This window comes from Cylas formicarius, unplaced genomic scaffold (assembly GCF_029955315.1).
Source record: "Cylas formicarius isolate icCylForm1 unplaced genomic scaffold, icCylForm1.1 PGA_scaffold_4__25_contigs__length_36172078, whole genome shotgun sequence".
Taxonomy (NCBI): domain Eukaryota; kingdom Metazoa; phylum Arthropoda; class Insecta; order Coleoptera; family Brentidae; genus Cylas; species Cylas formicarius.
In genome coordinates this window covers 35,237,754-35,253,605 of record NW_026844334.1, presented here as the reverse complement: position 1 = coordinate 35,253,605, position 15,852 = coordinate 35,237,754, and the positions used below count along the sequence as shown (strand labels likewise).

Below are 15,852 nucleotides of genomic sequence, written 5' to 3'. Positions count from 1 at the left end.
GTACCTTTTATTCAATAAATTTTAAATTATCCGATATATCCTAAATGGATTCCTCAATTTCTTTAATATCTTTACTAAAAGTTTCTTCATCAATTTGTAATTTTGTTATGGTTTCATTACAATTATTTTTAACTGGTGTTGTTACTGATATTAGTTTTTTCATGAACTCTTCAAATTGATGATGTTTTCGATTTTATTGATGCATTCATTATAATATTCTCCATCAGAAGCGTCTAAGTTTGCTGTTATAAATTTCCATATTGATCCTGAGGAATTTATTAAACCTCGTTCATTTCTTGTGTATTGCTTACATCTAATAGAAACATCAAATTCTGAAAACTTAGTACCTAAAGGATTTAATAATTGGGTTAGTAATGATAAATGAGTTAGCACTTCAACTTTAAAGGCATACATAAATTTATAATATCGAATTAATAATTTATTACTATTTTCAAATGCGTTTTTCAATTACTTAGTGTGTTTACATACAATAAGCGTCCATTTATCGTTCAAAACGATAAGGCAATTAATTGGTTCATAATAAACTACTAAAGTATTTTTTATTGTTTAGTGTCGGTTAGTTTTGTATTACGCTTCAATTGATGTAATAACGAAAAATACTCTGATAAGAGAGAAAAGTTTCAATCATTATCATTTTCATATAAACGAATAACTTGATTGTCTTCGTTTTCATAAAAGGTTTTAATCTGTGAAAATAGACATTAGTTCTTACACCTGTTTTGAAATTAAGACCAGTAGCTGAATTTTCATAAATTTCAGTTGATTTTATCGGATTTGTTACGTTTTTGCTATTAATTTTGGTTTTTTGGAAAATTTAACATTTTTTAATCTTTAGTCTTTCCTTGCCATGTGTATTTTCCTTTGATGTGTTTAATTGTTTCATTTGTTCCGCGGTGAAGATTACTTTTTCCACAATGTTTTTGATGAATAATCATTGGTATCTATCTGATCTTTGTCAGCCTAGTAACTACATTATGCAAATAAATAAGAACTAAAAGTTCAGATTTTCACGAAATTATATATTATGACATGACAATTGTTTCGACAACACCGTGTCTTTATCAAATGTAATATTTACAAACTACCTGTTACTATATATACCGAAAAATGACCACAAAACCTTAATTAATGTTGTTGTGAGAATTTAAGTTTAATAAAGGAGGGTTATTTAAATCTAATTGATCGTTAAGCAATGCATTTGTCAATCTGCATGGCTTCCAATAAATTTATTTTTCTACTTTTTGTGGCTGTATGTACAATATCAAAATTGTCGTCAAAAATCTGTTTTTCTGTGTTTAAGTGTGTGGCATAATTAGAATCTAAACTATTGTTTTTAAACGCTCTATTATGTTCGTTAATGCGTTTCTCGAAGGATCTACCTGTTTGTCCAATATAAATTTTAGGACAAGATCCACATTTCAAAATGTAGACACCTGATTTTTGGGATTTTGGTTACTTCGTTTTATTGTTTTTTAAACATTTTTCCTATTGTGTTGTTAGTTCTGAAAGCTATTTTTAAACCACATTTTGACAAATGTTTTGAAACTTTTTCACTAGGTTCTCCCATGTATGTAATTGTTTTAAATTGTTCGTGTTCTGTATTAGGTTCCGGATAAATATAGTTTACTGTTGTCTGTATTTGTTTTTTATTTATAATTTTGTCTATAATGGACGGATTGTAGCCGTTGTTCAGTGCAATTTTTTTTATGATATTAAGTCTGTGTATAAAAGAGTTAAATGCAGCCATTTTGTGTGTATAGGGGTGATTTGAGCTGTTATGTATGACTGTGTCCGTGTGTGAAGGTTTATGATATATTAAAAAATCTAATTTGTTTTAAGCTTTTGTATTAGTCAAGCCTAAAAAATTAATAGAGTTATCCTGTTCAATCTCGAGAGTGAATTTTTATACGATTATGTAATGAATTAATGTAATTTAAAAAAGAATTCAATTGTCTGTCCGTTCCAACAAAGCAAGCAAAGATATCATCCACGTATCTATTCCACCATAAAAAACTTTTACTTAAAGGATGTTCTAGTATGATATTTTCCAAATTATCCATAAAAATCTCGGCTAACAAAGGACTAAGTGGGTTTCCCATAATCAAACCTTCTTTAGAGATATAAATCTGTCCTTTAAATTCAAAATAATTTTGGTCTAAAGATACTATTAAGCAATCTAATAAATCTTGTTTCACCAATGGGTTAACCAGTTTCCGCGTTAGGGTAACATCTACTAAATCTATCACATTCATAGGTGGAATACTGGGAAATAAGTTTTGTACATCAAAAGACAATAGTGCTGCGTTAGAAGGGATTTTTATATCTTTAATTTTGTTGATTAATTCAAAAGAATTTTTTATTGCAAATTTTATTTTAAAATCTGTACGGAGCTTTAAAATATTTACTAATTACTAATTAATAAGACACGACTGGTCTAATGGGCATATCTTGTTTATGTAATTTAACTAAAAAATATAATTTAGGCGGTTGTGGATTCATAATGGTTAAAAAATATTTGTCTTTGTCACTAAATAGTGTGGAGTTAGGAATTACATCCTTGACTTGTCTTTGATATAACTCTGTAGGATCGTGTTTGATCCATTGGGAAAGTCTGGTTTAAGAAAATTGTTGGTTTTTGAAATATATTCTGGAAGATGAATAGCTATGACTGTCTTCCCTTTATCTGCACGTGTAAATATTATGTTATTTTCAGAAGCTTTGTTTTTGATAGTTTTAACTAGTGACATTTGAGAAATTTCTTTGTGTTTGTTGTTATCTATTAATTGAGAGTTTATTATATTCGCTAATACATGTTTATTTAAATTAGAATCGTTAATGTCCTTAATTGCTAATTCAGAATCGATCCCTAAACAGTCTAATTTCTATAAATGTACGAGTGTTGTAAGTTAAAGTTGAAACCTTTTTCGTGAAAATCTGAACTTTTAGTTCTTATTTATTTTGATAAATGGATTTTCATCAAGTAAAAGTCACCTCAGTTCAACTACATTTCGACAAACGATTAGTTTTAAATCTGTGCCGGCGAAAATAAAAGATAGCATTTCGAGAATAGGTAACTTGATATTCGACATAATATGTTTTGTTTTCAGTTAGTTCAGTGTTACAAAGTGTTTTAAATAATTCTGATACTGCAGTATCATTATAGTCACATTACTTTGCCGATTTGGAAAATAAAATATGTTGTCGTTTGAAAAAATAGTAATAATGTATTTATATTCTTTACTTAATAATTGTTCATTTGAAAATTCTATTTTTGAATAACCGATTAATGATTCTGTTTGATATGGTTCCATAAATTTGTCAAATTCATTTTGCATTTCACTAGGACTCATTAGACTTTTTGGATTTCAGTTTTATTTTATTCAAATTCTTCTTTATTTGGATTGTCTTTTGATGTACCAGGTTCATTTAATAGTTTTCAATTAAAGTTAATAATTTTTTGTGATGAGGCGTATGGGTTTTTATTTATTTTTTCTGGTTTATAAACAATTTCATATTCTTCGAGTGTTAACCCTCCATCGTGCTAATCTACTACCAGGATCTTTAATTGAAAACTATGTTCATTGGCGATGATCAGTTACAAGTTTAAATTTTCTTCGATAAAAATAAGATCTAAAATGTTTAGCAGACCATATTATTGCTATTAATCCTTTTTCAATTGATATATAATTGATTTCGTTTATATATATTTGTTTATTTGATCTTTGACTTCTTGTTTATGAAGATGTGGATGGCGATGTGTTTTTGTGTGTATTGTTTTAGCATCTCTTGTGTCAATTTTATTTTTTATTTCGTTTGTAAATGTTAGTTGATCTCCAGAAAAATTAATACAAAGATTTGTAACTAATTCTTGTTCTTCATTATTTAAATGGTCTAAGCGTAATTGTATTTTTTTTATTTCCTTTTCGCTATCAATTGATTGAGATATGTATGACATTTCTAAATTTGAGTTTGGCAATGGTTCAAACATTAGATCAGTGAGAAATACATCAGCTGTACTTGAATCTTGCTTTAAAATCGAAGTATAAAATTCTCCATGTTCATTTATGTGATCGATTGGATTTGGAATTGAAATGTCATTGTTTCTGTTCGCTAGCAAAATTTCATCAGTGTTTTATAATTTATCAGTTTTGAATTTAAAAATTTTCTCACATCAGTGTTCAACTATTATTTTGTTTATTGCTGTTTCTTTTTGACCATAGTTTTTTGTTATACGGTACATTGGAACAATTTTGAAATTTGTAAACAATTTATTATTTGCAAAATTGATCTTACAATCATAATGTTTGAGAAAATCTGATCGTAATATTCCATCAAACATAAGATTTAAATCATTTAAATAAACTTTCATTAGATCATTTTGTTTAAAATAATTTAGAACTGATTTGTGTTTTATGAACTCTGTTTTTTGTTATTCCTTTAATATAAACGTTTTCTTCTTGGGTGTTTGGAATATTTTCAAAAAGATTTGGATTTAAAATTGAAATTCTTGCACCTGTGTAACTATTCTGTTTTGTTGAAGTTGATTTGGTTGTGATGCTTGTCTTTGTTGGAAAGTGCTTGTTGGATTGTTAAAATTTGGCGTATAATTTGTTCTTTGAGCAATTTGCTGACAATGGCCTCCCTTGCTCTCTCAATGGTCGATTTTGTGATTGTCCCGCGTAATTTGGGCGATCATTTTGCATACTATTTTCGCTTTGAAAACTATTTTTGTTCGAAACATGATATTTGCAAATCGCATTTTATAATGTTTATTTTTGCTAAGTCAGATTTTAGACCGGTTAATAAAGTATTTAAGACCAAATTTTGACTGTTTTTTGTTGAGTTGCCAAACTTTGTTAATTGCAGAAATTAATTTTGCGCTGTGTGTTTGTAAACGAGCTGTCGCGTTTTGGCAGTTGACATAATCTGCCAATCGCAAATCATAAATTAATAAAGTTAAATCTCTCTGATCGGCAAAATGAGTGCTTAATAAACTTAAAATTTCTTGCCAAGAATTTAAATCGAAAGAATGAATTAATATTATTTGTGTGCGCGACCACGTAATTGATTTTTCATTTTAATTTTAACAAAGGGCGTTGGTCAATTGTACACTTTTAATAAGCACTGCTACAGGCACTTTTTTTATTTATTGGATCACCATCATATTCTGGTATAATGGAAAACATTTCTGAGACTGTGTATGGTTCAAATTCTTGCTCGATTAATGGGATTTGTTGTTTGTTCAGTATTTGTTTCTGACATTTTATTTGTTTTTCTTACTTTGGTTCACGAATGTTAATAATAGCAAATAACACTCTGAACGAGACGATTCAAATTGTACTTATACTTGTTCAATTTTACTTGTACAATTGTTAATTCATTAAATTTGTGAGTTTACAGCGACTAGACGTTGGTTAGCGTTTTTGATATCTGGGTTCCACCAAGCGCTCCTAATCCGTATCTTATACGCTGCTGTACTGTGGGCGTAGGAAACTACTAGAAGGTTGTGGAATCACACGCTTCTTAGTCAGCAGACAATCTAATACAATACTAATGGCTTTGAGTTTCAACAATTATTATCCTAACATTGAGATAGTTGTAAAGAAACATATCGAATTACTAACATACATGTATCTAGGTAAATATAGGACAAGCAAGTCATTGTGCAATGGTAATATAATCACTCCGATCCAGCTCGTTTGTGATACAGTTAAACAAGGCAGATTTATTATAAGAGAAGCTTCTTTCAAAAATTGTTATTCTTTATAATGCAAGTCTATATCTTGCTTTCAAATTGTGAACATCAGTACGAAACACTATCTTTCTGTAAGGGGATGGTGAACATTTAAATTGAATTTTTTTGTGATAAATTAATGCACAGTTTAGTGTGCGTCTGCACTTCATATTAAGCCAGTTTATAGCCTTTAATTTGAGGCATTGTTTGCTATTAAACAAAGACACGATATTACAAAAATTACAACAGGAAAGATTCGCTTAATCAAACAATATTCTCTTAATACCAGAATTTAAGATATTGGGGGAATTATAATTGTATAACAGGTTTAATTTGAAGACGGATTTCTAGTTAGACTCGGACTCAAATCGTAGGTCAGCATCCAACGAAGGTCCCAGATTTTGTGCCTCATTAGAAACGTCCAATTTGGTATTGTTTATGTTAAGACTCAACGGACTACAGCTATGATACTCAAATTAATTTTGCTGGCAGTGAGGAACCTCAGAAGTCACATCCAAACAAGCCGATCTTATTCTATTAACAGCAATATACTATTTAAATTAAAAGGTTGTCAGAAGGATATCAAGTTTTGTCCACTTGTAAATTAATGGTTTTCCCTAATGATCCAGATCAACAACACGACAACATCAATAAATAGGTATAAACTTCTGGATGTACATTGAGCCGCCTATGCAAAGTTTTATTTTGACATAAATGTATTGAATGTTTTTTTTTCATTATTTCACTGTAATAACAAAAAAATTGCAAAGAAAATTCCGGGGTTTGTTCCCAGCCATGTTTGCAAAACTGTTTTCCATTAGTCGAGTAAGGAAAAGTTCCATTTAGAATTTCTCCCACCACCAGTCGGCCCGGCAAGTAGATCAAACAAAGTGGGTGGAGATCGCTGTTTAGAAAGAAAATGGCACAAGAACCAAGTTGGTTTGTGAACGAACAAAAATATAGCAGCCTGAGGCGCATCAATTTTTACTGTCCTTATGGACACTATATTATCTAATTTCTATATGGCATTATCGCACTTTTGTAGTGTGGGGGTTTATTGTAAATTTTGAAATAATAATTAATTAAGATATAGTAATAAATCACCCAGAAAGTAGTTTTCAAATTCAGTCAATATATGAAAGATAGCCTGACCATAGCACCATGCAAGGGAACATTTGCGTATTAATAGTGAAGAATGACAACAAATTTGGAAAATAAAAATATATACAAAAGAGCAACTAACAAAAAAATTAAACTCCCACAACAAAAACACGAATGAAATAAACAACACTCTTACAACAAAAATAAAAAAGAAAAATAAATATATAAATATCAGACACAAAAAGCGAAAAAAGAAGAAAACTAAAGAGAAAGGAAGTAGACCGTCAACAAAAAATTAAACCAGGAAAATCCAGAAAGCGAAGATAGAAGATATGACGGAGAAAAATAATTTGAAATGTCTGAAAATCAAACTAGGAAGATTCGAAATTAACACAATTAAAGACCAAGATGAAATAGGGAGGAACACTAAGGACGACATTTTAGAAATAATTCAAGAACTATATCGCATAAAACAAGATCGCTCAGAAGAAATAAACAAACAACTCAAACTTAAATTAAAAAACGTGATCTCAGAGCTCCAAACTGAAATCAGTAATTCAAAAATAAGTAAATCTTAAAAACATGCTTCAAACAAGTTTGATTTCTAAACACCCGGAAGAGTCCAGAAGATTTTTAAGTAGTATTTCGGTACCCTGTGGAAGTTTCTTTGAGAAATTAAATCTTACGAAGACATGAAGTGCAATGAAGTTCCAGCAAAAGGTGGAGTGACTGTGGAAATGTTGAAAAATGGAGGAAAATTAGTCAGCAATACACTATTTAAACAAATATTACACGAAGAAAGAATACCAAACGATAGTTCTCTACAAAAAGGAGGTAAAACAGATAGAGTGACAGACCGATAACACTTTTTAACGTCATATATAAATTGCAAAATACTAACGAATAGACTAACAATGAAATTTGATGGCATGACAAACTAGCATATTACGAGAAGTACCTTATATCTTTTACCCCAATCAATAAATATTTTATTATTTCCTGAGAGTAATAAAATGAAAATTTGCAGTGACAAGGATCATTAAACAAAATGGAAAACTTAAAGGTTTCATCGTAAAATTCAGATAAATTGCAATTACATTATTCCGTATTTCAGATTTTAAGACCTACATATCTCTCGACGTTTCTATATTAGGGTTGCACCATATAGCCATTAGGTAATATAGTGGCACTCCTATGGTAAATATTGATGCTGCGCAGGCGGCATTTATATTTTCTTAGAGAAGGAATGATTTTCCGCACATGCCACAGTTTGCGCAATTTTCTTTTTAAACTGCGATTTCCATACCCAAAATTTTTATTTATATTTTCGGAAAATACTGAATGCCGCAAGGTCATTGGTTAAAAACGAAACTTTAAATCTCGCGCATCCGCATATTGAATGGACCTTCCCAAAAAATTTTTCATAGTTCTTTTGGCCTGCAATAGAAAGACGAGCTTAATGAATGAAAGCAATATGAGAGCGGAGTTTCTACAGGTAGTTTATTAGAATTGCTAATTAAAATCTAATTACTCTGGGATCTAGTAAATAAAAAATTATATAGAAAAAGAATAATTTCAAAATAGATGAGTTGTAATAATTATTATACATGTGGTTGTAATTGGACTGTTTTAACAGGAAAAACCTATTTCTGTACTAGATAGAGCAAAATGAACTTACATATCAAGGGTTTCATTTTTGAAGAAACATTTAATAGTTGAAACCGCCTAACGATATATTCACTATCAAGCGAGATATTTTTTTTCTATTTTGGGACCATTTGAAAATTGCCCATAATTTTTTTATTTATGAAATCTGGATTCTCACAAAAACATTTTAAAGGGCAAATGCAGTCACGTACTCAGATTTTTTCTGCAGTTCTCCGATTTCTCATAAATGAATAAAACTTTCTTATTTTATATGGCATTTATAGTTGGCTACGGTTTTAAAAAAATGCCCGTTGCCGAGACCTTTTCAGCCATATAGATTTGTTGGTATCAGTGATAAAAAAAAGACGAAACTCACGTAGTGAAACAACAGTTTTCGAAATCTAGATAGGTGTATAATTAGGTATTTTACAGAAGGGAGTAGAAAAAATATTTTTTTCTAGTCCCGTCTGTAAAATACCTAATTACATTTATAATATTTTATTTATATAGCATAATTGAAGCATTGATCATTTTAAGCAAATAGAAACAAGCTTTCGATTCTCATTAAAATAATAAAATGAGTGACGAAGAGATAGTAAATACACGTAACTCACCGAAAATGCCCAAAACAGCAAATTACTTTGAAATATGAATATTAAAGAAGTTTGCGGAGAGTTGGCTCATTTATCAAAAATATTGCGGACCTGAAAATTCATTTCGCCAACATTTGTACCCTTCACTACTTTTCCTCTTTAAAAAATAAAAATACTCATTTGTTATTTATTTTCCGGTAATGTTTTTTTTTGTTTCAGGCAGATTTTGACAAGCATTTCGTAGAAAGGTAAGATACAAAAAATGACTAGTTCTAGAATTTGAAGTAGGAATCGTGGAAGTACCTTTTTGCATTATTTTAAAATCTTCTGAATTCCCAGAACTTGACCGAAATAGCTGAAGGTGGTAGACAATGGTTCAAAAATGCTAAGAGATGTCTTAGTATTTGTATGATGGAGATATACAACCTAAATCCATTTTTTCATGGTTAGATAGTGTTTAGTGATAAAGCGCCACGTTTTGTTTAAATAATACATTGCAACAAAACCCAATATTTACAGTTTTCTAAACATAACTTCATTCCTATTCTCGTAATTTCTTCTGATTTATCAGATATTTGGTTTCAACAGTTTCAACAGTAATGGATTGGTGGAAGTGGATCAATTGAATGGCCTGCAAGATCTCCAGATAGTACGCCACTGGATTTTCTCCGTTTGGGAAATTTAAAATCAAAAATGTATAAGGAAAAATCGTTTAGAAAATTTAAAGTTTTGAATAAGATGAGAAATAAGGTAAATTAATAACATGCTTTAAATTTGACGCAAAATGCAAAAATGGATTTAAAAATGGGGTTTGTAAGAGAACAGGGTCCTCTCGGGGTGAAGTGGGTAGCACGAAAACACGGAACAGACTTCTTACTATTTTACTGAGATTGCGTGTCTTTAATAATTGCGTGAAATAAAAGGAAAAAATTCGCGTCCGTCGCGCAACACCGTCGAACAACAACTCCTGTGTCGGAATCCGACTCGTCGTGACGTGCCGAGGTCCGAGCGGGATCAAAGGGTTTTTTGCGTCGGGCCCCCCCCCCCCCTGGTTTCAAACTCGGTTCGAGGAGGAACCAGATATCTTTTTTGGTGGTCGTCCTCCTCTCTTCAAACTAACGACTGGTTTCTCGTCCTCAGCGGAATTTACAGGAGTTAACGAGGAGACATGATACACTCCAAGGGTCTTTTTCAAGTCGTCTGGACTGGCAACTTCATAACTGGTGGTGATACAACTCTGATTATTTCGTAGGGGCCATCTCATTTCGGGTAAAATTTGGCTGTCACTCCTTTGGCTGCGTTGCTCAATGCATGCGTCTTAACCCAAACTCTATCCTTTAATTGAAAAGTTGGCGGGTTTGATCTTCTCGAATCAGCATACTGCTTCTGTCGATCCTGGTGCTTTTCGTGGCTTTCTTTAGCTTCGTTCCATGTCCTTGCAATTTTCTGAAGATAAGGGGTGATCTGTGGTACGAAATTGTCCGTATTTGCTATTACGCGGAAATCTTTGTTGATGTCATCGAGGGTCCTTAATTTTCTCCCAAAGGTGAGGTAAGCAGCAGATTGCTTAGTTGTTTCATTCCATGCGCTGTTTCTCAGGCCATGAACCATGGTCTTCTTTAACAAGCATTGCTAGTCTTGGTTTGATTTCTCTGTTTTTCCTTTCAACCATATTTGCTGATGCGTGGTACAGTGGTATAAGCGTTTCCTTGATGTCTAGTATATAGCATACTTGTTGCATGACGGCTGACACAAACTGCACACCGTTATCGCTAATCACTTTTCTAGGCAAACCATACCGGAAAAATACTTCGTCGATGAGAGTCCGTGCGCATTCTTCGGCGGTGGCTCTCTTTAAGGCAAATAACTCAACCCACTTTGATGAGTTGTCTTCGACTATCAAGGTCCGCTTTTCTCCATGTGGTCCCTCGGGCAATGGTCCAAAAAGGTCGATGCTTAGTGTCTCGAAACGTTGGGCATATACAGGTGTTTGTAATAATCCTGCTGGCTTTTGGTTCGATGCCTTGTATTGCTGACATTCTAAGCAATTCTTTATATATTCGGCTATGTATCGCCTCATTCCGGTGAAGTAATATCGTTTGGCTATTCGCTTTAAAGTTCGCTCAACACCATAATGTGCAGCACTTGGTGAGTCGTGATACTCTTGGAGAACCTTTTCCCTCTCATGGCTAGGGACAACCGGTTGAGCTTATTCTTCCTCTTCTTCTGAAGAATACTTGTACAGAACTCCCTGAGTTGTTAGATATCCACGGTCTGTCCATCTTGCAATATCTTCTGAATTTGTTGATTCGAAACTCTTGATTATTTTTTCGAGTTCCGGGTCTTTTAGTTGCTCTTTTCTTATCTCTTCGGCGCTAAGATGTGGCAGTTCGATCGTTACCATGCAGATTTCGCAAGTTCTTTGTTCATCATGTGCGCAAGGCGGTCGTGATAGGGTGTCTGCTACCACGTTCCGTTTGCCTGGTAAATATTCAATCTTTACGTCATAACCTTGAATTTGCAAAGCCCACCGCGCTAGACGTCCTGTGGGTGATTTTAGATTGAGTAACCATCTCAAAGGTTGATGATCGGTTTGCACTATGATAGATGAGCCTTCTATGTAGCCTCTAAATTTGTTCAGTGCCCATACTACTGCTAAAGCTTCCCTTTCTGAAGTGGAATAGTTCCTTTCGGCAGATGAGAGCAGTCTGCTTGCGTATTCGATTGGATGTTCATCGGCAGCTTCATCTTGTAAGAGTACAGCTCCAAGAGCGTAATTGCTGGCATCAGTTCTGATTGTGAACGGTTTGGTTTCGTCGCATTGTTGTAACACAGGTGCAGATACTAGTGCCTGCTTTAATGTCTCGAACGCAGTCTGTTCTTCTGCGGTCCACTGCCAAGTAGCGTGTTTCTTCGTCAAGTTGCTTAATGGTCGAGATATCTCGGCGAACTTTTCAATGAATCGTCTGTACCAACTGGCGGTTTGCAGGAATGACTGGACTTCTTTGACATTACGTGGAGGAGGTCTTTGTGACATCGCTGCAGTTTTCTCTGGATCTACGGAAATTCTGTCTGGTGTGAGTAGGTGTCCCAGGTATCTGACTTGTGTACACGCGAAGACACATTTCTTGCGATTTGCACGGAGTTTGAATTGGTCAAGTCTATCGAAGACTGACTCCAAGTCTTTAATGTGATCTTCAAAAGTTGGCGACAATATTATCATCAAGATAGGCGAGAAGCGTTACTTTTCCAAGTCCGTTTCGAAAACGATCAATTAGGCGCTGAAACCTTCCAGGCGCATTTTTCAATCCAAACGGCATGCGACAATACCTGAAAGTCCCGAAAGGCGTAACGAACGCTGTCTTGTCTCGATCATTTTCGTCAACATTTATCTGATGATAACCTGATCGTAGGTCAATCGTCGTCATATGTAGAGTACGTTTTGCTGCGTGAAGTAAGTCGTCGATTCTCGGAAGCGGATGCGAGTCGCTTACAGTCACGACATTTTACTTCTGGTAATTAATACAGAGACGTGTACCTCCATCTTTCTTTGGTACTAAAACAACGGGTGCAGCCCAAGGGCTTTCGCACTCTTCAATAATTCCTTCTGCTAAGAGACTGTCCAATTCTTGTTTCAGAATTTCCTTCTTCTGTGGCGACATCCTGTAGGGTGGAAGGGCAATTGGTGGATGGTTTCCCGTGTTGAAGTAATGTCGAGTGTAAGGGGTTGGTTCTCCCCCCAAACGGAAGGTATCCTTTCGTTCTGTCAAGAGTTGATTTAGGCGCCCTTTCTGTTCATCTGTCAACATTACTCCCTCGTCTGATCGCAAATGCTCCAACGATGATGCTTCAATTACCGTGTTTGACAGCAGTGGTGATGAACTCTCATAGTTCAGTGGGAATTTTTCTTCTGGCTGATCGGCAAAAGTCCATTCATCATTGTGAAGATCAAAACTAAGCTTCATGTCTTTCAAAAAATCGATTTCGAAAAGTGTTCGATTGTCTGCTTCGGGGAATATAATGAATTTAGTTTGAACTCTTTTTCCGTTCAAGTCTACTTCTACGGACGTTGTGAGCACTTGAGTCTTCCTGCTTTGTCCGTCCGCTAGCTTTACTGAAATTTCTTCTTTGCAAAACTGTTGACCTTTTTCCAGCAATAGCTTGTAGAGCGTTCTACCAGCAACACTTTGTTTGGCTGCCGTATCAACAATTCTCTGCCCAATGTGTCCTAAGATTTTGATTAGAAGTACCGGACGAGGTCGTGGACTAATCAGTGTGTCTACTGACGAAAAATCAACGGAGGCAGTCTCCACTGGCTTACATTCCGGACATTTTGATCGAACAAATCCTGGTTTTCCACAACCGTAACACGTTGTGGGGGTAGTTGCAGTGATGGGTGCTGTTGACGTGGATGATTGCGAACTCTTTTGAGATGCGGTTATTGTTTGCGTGTTTTGCTTTGACGGAGCATTTTCTTTCACATATTTTGACTGTAATTTGCGACACTCGTCTTTTGAATGACCGATATTTTTACAATATTGGCAACGAACGCGCTTAAAATTGTCACCAAGTTCACGATCGAAAGTTTCTTCAACTAACCGTGCTTGTTTAAGTAGGTCAGTGAATGTTGCGATTTTATCTCGAGGAATCTTTTCCCGAATTTTTCTGTTTAACAATCCGTACACCATGTCGAGTTGAACATCTTCACTTAAAGTATTCGGTGGTAGCTGAGCTAAAATCGAACGAGATTTGCACACGAAAACGTCGGTCGGTGTAACTGAGAATGCTGATTTTCCGCACGGTCGCGAGATCGCAGGAAATAACGATTCGATGACTGATCTTCCGTGGTTAACAGAGTGCAATGTAAAATAGAAGCAAATCTATTTACAGCTTTTCCTCTTGTTTGCAAGTGTGTGTGTGTGTGTGTTTTCCAGATCTTTCTGAACTCAATGTGGCACTATTTCGTCGTTACTTTGCGTCGGCACAAAATCTTGAAAGAAATAGTCACAATAGTTAGTTTTGTTCTTCACTCAGTCAATGGAAACAAAATTATCGAGTTTTGGCATTCGGCGCGAACACGTAATTATTCTTGCGTATTTCTAGTCCTTTATCGGCAACCGGGAGCAAGAAACACTATTTTGTTCACAAAACGTTGAAAAAACACGATGTCCAGTTGAACAGATTACGAAAAATCCGTGAAAACCGGTGAAACTCAGGTAAAATTTCGGAAATTTAACCTCTTTCGAGCCACAAGTTGGAGCGCCAGTGTAAGAGAACGGGGTCCTCTCGGGGTGAAGTGGGTAGCACGAAAACACGAAACAGACTTTTTACTATTTTACTAAGATTGCGTGTCTTTAACAATTGCGTGAAATAAAAGGGAAAAATTCGCGTCCGTCGCGCAACGCCGTCGAACAACAACTCCTGTGTCGGAATCCGACTCGTCGTGACGTGCCGGGGTCCGAGCCGGATCAAAGGGTTTTTTTGCGTCGGGCCGTCTTAAAGCGTTGCGGTTAAGATAATGGCATCGGTGCAGTGGAGGTTCGTTACATGTTCTATTTAAAAAAAAGGAGCTTGGTATTGATATCTACTTTTTGTTATTATGATGGATTTGTGTGAGTTTTTTTTTATGAATTTGTATATTTATTATGAGCTTAGAAGTGTTTGTCACATCCATACCTATATGAAGATGGCATTCGTTCCACAGCTCTTAAGTTCATTTACTAATTTTTTTCAAGAAATAAAGTAAGTAAATGTGTGTGATGTGATGTTCTGAAAAAAAAATTCTAATTATTTTTAAATTTTGAAATTTATGTTCACTAAAGTAACTATTGCCTAGGACGGAGTACCCCAGATAATTCGTATATGAAACTTCAAGTAAGCATTGGCTTGGCGGAAACTCTTCTGGACACTTCAAGGCAATGACTGCGGCTTATAAATTACAATTTGGGAAAAAAAACAGGTATTTCTTATTTTGAGATTCGCTGGAAAGGAATGTAGTTAATATTTTTTTGATTCCTTTTACTTTCGTAATATTCCAAATCTTGAAGCTAGTAATATGTTAATAATAAATGAATATTATAAAATAATTTAACTTTCAAATAGTAATCATCTGTTATTACATGAGTAATTGCAAGTTATTGCATTTCTCCTGCGTCGTTTGTTGATAAATCCAACTTGTTAACGTGTCACCAATCATCCTATTGCTTTATTCAGAGCTTATCTGAAAGTGGTTTGCATTCTGTACCTGCTTATATACTGAGTGGCGGTTAAGGTTACTTGCTTGTTTAGAAATTTCTATGGATTATCGGCTGTTGCCTTTGACGGATCGAAGAAGTAGAGAGATTTTTGGACAAGTCGTAAATCTGGTTTTAACTTTATATTTCTTAATAACTTTTGATATGTGGTCAGTAATTTTTTGAATGTAGGCATCAGTGGCAAATGTGGGGTTCTCTCGAACTCATTTTCTTTTAGAGGTTGTGGTGAAATGAAAAATGTTTTAGGAGTTGCGTTTTGTTGCATATTTAGATTTACATTAAAACTTTTTAATTACCTTCTAAAATAAATTCCACACTCTTAAGTTACACACCATAATATTTTTCCTAAAAACTAAAATATATTTACTCTGTATAATTCCAAGCTCATCCATGCCCTTTACTTTTGACGTCATACAAAAACGCGACTCCATTGGTTGTGACGTCACGAGGTGCGTGGAGACAAGCAACCGATTGTCTTAGTACATTTTATATTATTTGTGAT

The 15,852-nt window shown here is 34.2% G+C and overlaps 1 protein-coding gene across 5 annotated transcripts in view; it reads left to right on the top strand.

The window, feature by feature from the left end:
* LOC132701219 (chaoptin-like) overlaps positions 1-15,852 on the top strand; it is a 701,991-nt gene that overhangs the window by 164,716 nt on the left and 521,423 nt on the right. For 4 of the 5 annotated variants that reach the window (XM_060668992.1, XM_060668991.1, XM_060668988.1 and 1 more), the window contains one exon: positions 9,316-9,344. The gene's annotated coding sequence lies outside the window, so the exon portion shown is untranslated. The remainder of the gene's footprint in view (positions 1-9,315; positions 9,345-15,852) is intronic. The other variant, XM_060668990.1, reaches the window with a different exon arrangement.